Source organism: Chinchilla lanigera, unplaced genomic scaffold, assembly GCF_000276665.1.
Source record: "Chinchilla lanigera isolate Chin_1 unplaced genomic scaffold, ChiLan1.0 scaffold00096, whole genome shotgun sequence".
Taxonomy (NCBI): Eukaryota; Metazoa; Chordata; class Mammalia; order Rodentia; family Chinchillidae; genus Chinchilla; species Chinchilla lanigera.
The window spans coordinates 7,501,480-7,507,263 of NW_004955497.1; the positions used below are offsets into that span (position 1 = coordinate 7,501,480).

Sequence of the window (5,784 nt, forward strand, 5' to 3'; positions counted from 1 at the left end):
GTCGCTTCCGGGGGGTGTGGAAAGGGGCCGGGTTTGCAGGCACATGTGTCTGGCGTGCCCGTGTGGAGCGGGGTCTGCGGCGTGGAGGTTCCCCGGTGGGGATGTGTGTGGGTAGGGGGCGGGCGGCGAGGGGCGGTCTTAAGCGGAGTGGCTTGGAAGGACGGAAAAAGTTTGTGGCAGGCTTGCGGGAGAAGGGTTTTCCAGGCAGGAAATGCTTTCTAAGGATTAAGGAGGAGAGGACCGCAGCTTTTCTGGTGTTCGCAGGTTGAATCGAGCGTTTAGAGTAGGGATTTCGCAAGACTGGCATTGCAACATAGTTTTCTTGAAAGCTGGAGTAAGTTAGCTGGGTGTCAGTAGGGTTCCTGTCTTCAACAGTTCAGCATCGAGCGAAATCTTAGTGTGATGCCTTGAAAGCGTTTCTTGCACGGCGTAGGTTTGTGTGCTCCTGAGCGCTTGGGTGAAGATACGTAAGGATGTTTTATCGTTTTTTACCTTTTTTTTGTTGTTATGTTTGCAGTGCGGAGAATTGAACCCAGGGCCTCCTGCGCGCTAGACAAGCGCTCTACCGTTGACCTACATCGCCTTACTATTATCTCGTGCCTTACAACCTTATAGTTAGTAGGCAGTGGAGTTCCCTGTGAGTGTAAATGTAATCTGTATTTTATGGAATATTGCCCTAGAAAGAGTAGAGTAGTTGCCAGGTTTCTCCTCTGCCTCTTAGTATATGAATCATTTCTAAACAAATGGGAGTCCTGTTTTCATGAGTTCTAAAGAGCTTTTAGGTTTTGAAATAATTCGATAGGCAGTTTAAGGTGGACATCAAAAAACATTTTTGTGAGCTTGGTATGATGTTTTAGTACTTATTTGTTCTTAAAAGGATTATTATGCATTTTTCGAGAGATTTATGTTTTAAAGATTAGCTGGTTTTTGGTATTATGGGCTTGATTAGGTATATTTGTTGAGGCCGAGATGCTAAGAAAATTTGTAACTTCAGATGTTTTGTAAAATTATTGATGGAATTTTGCCACTTTTTTTCTGGATGACTGAGTTATGGCTCTAATTAATTTAACAGTAGTGTTTGTTTAGTAAGCATTTAAAGTGAACAGTTGCCGGACGTGGTGGCGCACGCCGGTAATCCTAGCACTGGGGAGGCTGAGGCAGGAGGGTCATTTCGAGTTCGAGGCCGGCCTGGGCTACAAAGTGAGCTCAAGGCCAGCCTGAAGTGCACAGTGAGACAGACCTTGGCTCAAAAATACAAAAAAAAAAAAAAAAAAGTGAACAGTAAATACTCATAGGTACACGTTTAGTGCAGGTCTTGGATTTAATAGGTGATCTAAGATTTTCTTATTATTGTGCAAATAAAAGTAGAGTTGGAACGTGAGCGATAAGGCAGGAGATAAACAGAAGACGGATTGTGAAGTAAGCACATTAGTGGAGGAAAAATAGTAGTAATCGATGGGACCATTTCATATTTTAGGAAAGTGAGATACATGGACTTCACAGGCAGTTTTAAAATAGCATTTTAAAATTCATAGTTATTTGAAAATGTTACCTGCTCACCGATTTTAGTATTTGGAGTCTGTGGTGGTTTTAACTTCATGGGCTGATGCTGCTCTTTTCTATATAGGGTTCTAGGTATATCAGTAATATCTAAGTTGGTGACTCCTAGATGGGATAAACTTGCTGCCTGTCAGTGAATGGCAACTTTGCTTAGGAATCAGAGAAATAGATTGCGTTCTTTAATTTCTAGTGGACTTTTTTTTATTGTGTTCTGTTGTACTTTCGAGATACAGTTCATTTTCTAATTAAGTGTTCGAGGCAATTGAAACAGGCAACACATTCTAAGTATTGGTATTAGAATAAATTCTGTTCATTATTGAGCTGATCTTGTAGCATCACTACCACAGTTTTACGCCTTTAAACCTAAGAATGTGTGGTATCCAGCTAAGAAGTCAGAATCTGATCTGCTCCAGTAAAGTGGATGTACCTCCAGAAATACTTTGTTTTGCCTCCCTGGTATCTTGTATGTGCATGTGTGTATATCTGTAGACATTTTACTGAAGTACCTGCATAAAATAGTGTTTGTCTATTTTGTGTTGTAACAGAATAGCATAGATTGGGTAATTTACAAAGAGCAGAAACTTGTTTCTTGTCGTTTTGGAGGCTGAGAAATCCAGTATGAAGGTGGTGTCTTTGGTGAGGGCCTTTATGCTGTGGCATATTGTGACAGAAGAGGCAGGAGGGCAGGCGGGTGCCCCAACGTGCTTTCCTAACAAGCCTGTTTCCCCCAGTAACAACCTTCATCTTTTCTTTTGCACACAACCTTGGTGACCTATCCACCTCTTCTTAGGTCTTCCCTCTTAAGAGGTTCCTGCACTGGGGATTGTGTCTAGCATATGAGGGGACCCATTAAAACCATAGCATAGAATTTGGGCTCCCAAATTCAGTGTTCTTTACACAATGCAAAATATATTTATTCTAAAAGTGTAAATATATTTAGCCCCTAAAGGTTTAACCTATTACAGCATTAACTCTAAAGTCCAGAGTCAAAGCAGATACAGGTAAAACTCAGGTTATGATTTATTTGGAGGTAAATTCCTCCCCAGCTCTGTGCGGGTGAAGTTAGCAAATGATGTGCTTCCAAAATACAGGGGTGGAACAGGCATGAGGTAGATACTCTCGTTCCAAAAGGGAGAAATAGTCAAGAAGAAAAGGGTAAGTGGTCCCAAGTAAGTCCACAGTCCAGAAAGGAAAACGAACATATTAACACCTTCCTGCTGGCTTGGCTTGAATCATCAGTGGTACATGCATGACTGTCCCATTGGGTGGCATGAACCAACCGTGGTTAGTCATTTAACATCAGATGATGAATTCCAATCAGAGCCGCCCAGCAGCAGGACATACGAATTAAACCCCTTTGTGAACCTGTTACATCTTTAAGCTGGAGAATAATCTCCATGTCCCTCAGGAAGCCTGGTCCCTATATGGCTTTGCTGGGTTCAGTACATCCAGCAGCTGTCACTTGCTTTCCTAGGGTGAAGTTGCCCACTGGGGGCCCAAGTTCTGTGCTATGTGGGACTGTTCCACTAGGTGTTGTCTTTTCTAGGGTGGCTCTGCCTCTGCTGACAGGTCTCTGTCAGGGCCCTCAGGCTGTCTGGGACATCCTTTCTATATAGAGACCCACACAGAGCTGCCCCCACAGCTCTTACATTGTGTGCCTTGATTATGTGGACACTGCCAAAGTTTACAACCCCTTATCCTTTGGAATGGTGGCTAGAATTATACCTGGGGCTGCTTTAGGCTGCAGCTCCTAGGTGTAGGGAGCAGAGTTACCAGGTGATTCAGGGCTGTAAGCTTATGGAGGGTTCCCTGGCTCAGGTCCCAAACCTAGAACTGTGGGCCTGTCCCTGGGAGAGGCAGCCTCAAAGGTCTCTGAAATGCCTTCAGCGTCGCTTCCACTGCTTTGTCTTCTGTCTGTTTTGTACTAGTCTTAATTAGCTTGGCCAGTCTTCCGTTTGCACTCTTCATTAGTCTTCATTCTTACCGGGTTAGGCATTGCATTTTCTATGTCATTCTGTCCTGCTTTTTTAAATTATAAATTCTGTGTTTAAGTTTTTTCTTCTCAAACCTTACTGTATACAGCTAAAAGTAGTCATGCAGCCCCTGTAATATTTTGTTTAAAACTGTCTTGCACAGTGTATTGTAGCTTATTGTTCTTAAGTTTCACTTCCCATCAAGCTCTCAAGCGTGGACACAGTTCACCTAACTTACTTGTGACTTTGTAACAGGATGACCTCTCCTGTAGTTTGCAATATCGTGTTCCTCATTTCTGTCAGACACCTCACCAGAATTGACTTTATTGTCCATATTTCTATGAACATTCTGACCAGGACCACTTAATCTCTAGCAAGTCTCAAACTTTCTGTATTCTGTTTTCTGTATACTTCTGAGTTTTCTGTATACTGTTTTCTGTATGCTTCTGAGTCCTCACCAGAATTGCTCCTAGTGCTTTGTTCACAGCAGCACAAGCTTTTTGCAGGAGGCATTTCAAAACTGCTCCAGCCTCTACCAGTTAGCTCCAGTGCTGCTTCCGCATTTTCAGGTAACCATTTCTTGGTACCAGTTTTCTTAGTATGCTTCATATGGCTATAACAAAATACCACTGACTCAGTAATTTATTTATTTATTTATTTATTTATTTTTTGGTTTTTCTCCGGTACCGGGAACCGAACTCACGACCTTGCACTTGCCAGGCAGGCGCTTTGCCGCTGAGCTAAATCCCCAGCCCCGACTCAGTAATTTATAAAGGGATTTATTTCTCACTCTTTTTTGGAGGCAGGGAAGTCTTGGTGCCAGCATGTAGTGAAGGTCTTTGTGGTGTGTCATCTCATGGCAGAAAGTGCGAGGGCCAAAGAGCAAGCAGGGCTTTTAGAACAAGACCACTCTGGCAGTAAATGAACTCTCATGGTCATGACATTACTCTATTAATGAGCACAGAGCGCTACTAATCTAACCTGTTACTGTGCCCTGTACCTTCGAACACATGAACTTAACGATTATGTTAAAACTATAACCCCTACCTAGGGAAGGGCATCCAAGTCAGAAGATCTTGGGACTTGTATGAGAGAACATACACCATATAATCAGCAGTCAGATCAAGAGCCAGAAGATAATTTGTATCCCCCAAAGACCTGCTCCCCCCCCCCACTACCTTTTCCCAAAAGTAACTCTCAGTGATTTCTAGCATTACAGATCCGTTTTGTACTTTCTTGGATCTTTGTAACAATGGAACAGTACTGTGCACTCTTTAGTGGGTTTGTTTCTTGCAACTGCATTTGTGAGGTCTGTTCATACTGTTGTGTAGGAACAGTGTCTTTAATACCATTTCTGAATAATGGTTACATTGTGTGACTATACCGCATTTTATTTTCTCATTTTGTTGTTGGAAATTTGGGTTGTTCTTAGTTTTTGACCATTAAGAATTCTACATTTATTTTGGTGAGCAAGTCTACACATTTCTTTTGGATTACCTAGAATTGGAATTTCTGGGCCATAATAGAATCTGTTGATCTGTCTGTATGGAATAGGGACTAATTTGTGCATTACAGGATCCAGGCTTAGAAAGTGATGTAAAACAACTTCCCCAAGTGATGGCAGCACATTTACGCACCCACTACAGAAGTTAATGAGAATTGCAGTTACTCTGTACATTCTTTTCTAAACTTGGCATTATCCATCTTAAAATAGCAATCATTTTGGTTGCCAAAATTTATGGTATAATGTGGTTTTGTAGATGTTGGTTTTAATTGTGTTAATTGATAGCACCAACAAAAACAAATATTCAGAGATTTAGTAGAAAAAGAGAGGTTTCTGGTTTTCTTTCAAGGGCAACCATTACCAGTATTGGAGTTAGGGTGCCTTTGGGACGAGATGCAGCATTTTGCCATACTAACTGGGTGACTTATATTGGGCATTTGAGTTTTGACCCTTGCCTTAGTATTTCACATTTATAGAATTATTTTGTTAGTATTTCAGGTAAAACAAAACCATGGATGTAAGTGTGTGAAAAAATTACCCTTATTTTGCAAGCATTGGGAAATTGAACCACAAAAGTATATTTTTAGTATACTTAGTTGCCATGTTGTACCAACTTTGACTTGGAACTATGCTCTATTGGGTTGCTTGCTTTTTATATATAGAGTATGTTACATTTTCTTTCTCCAGCTCTCCCAGGCAGTGGGGTAGTAAGTAGGCTCTATTCAAGATTGTTATTTGTAAGCAATT

At 41.5% G+C, this 5,784-nt stretch overlaps 1 protein-coding gene across 1 annotated transcript in view; it reads left to right on the top strand.

The window, feature by feature from the left end:
- Pan3 (PAN3 poly(A) specific ribonuclease subunit) overlaps positions 1–5,784 on the top strand; it is a gene marked incomplete in the record, with an annotated part of 146,064 nt that overhangs the window by 1,002 nt on the left and 139,278 nt on the right.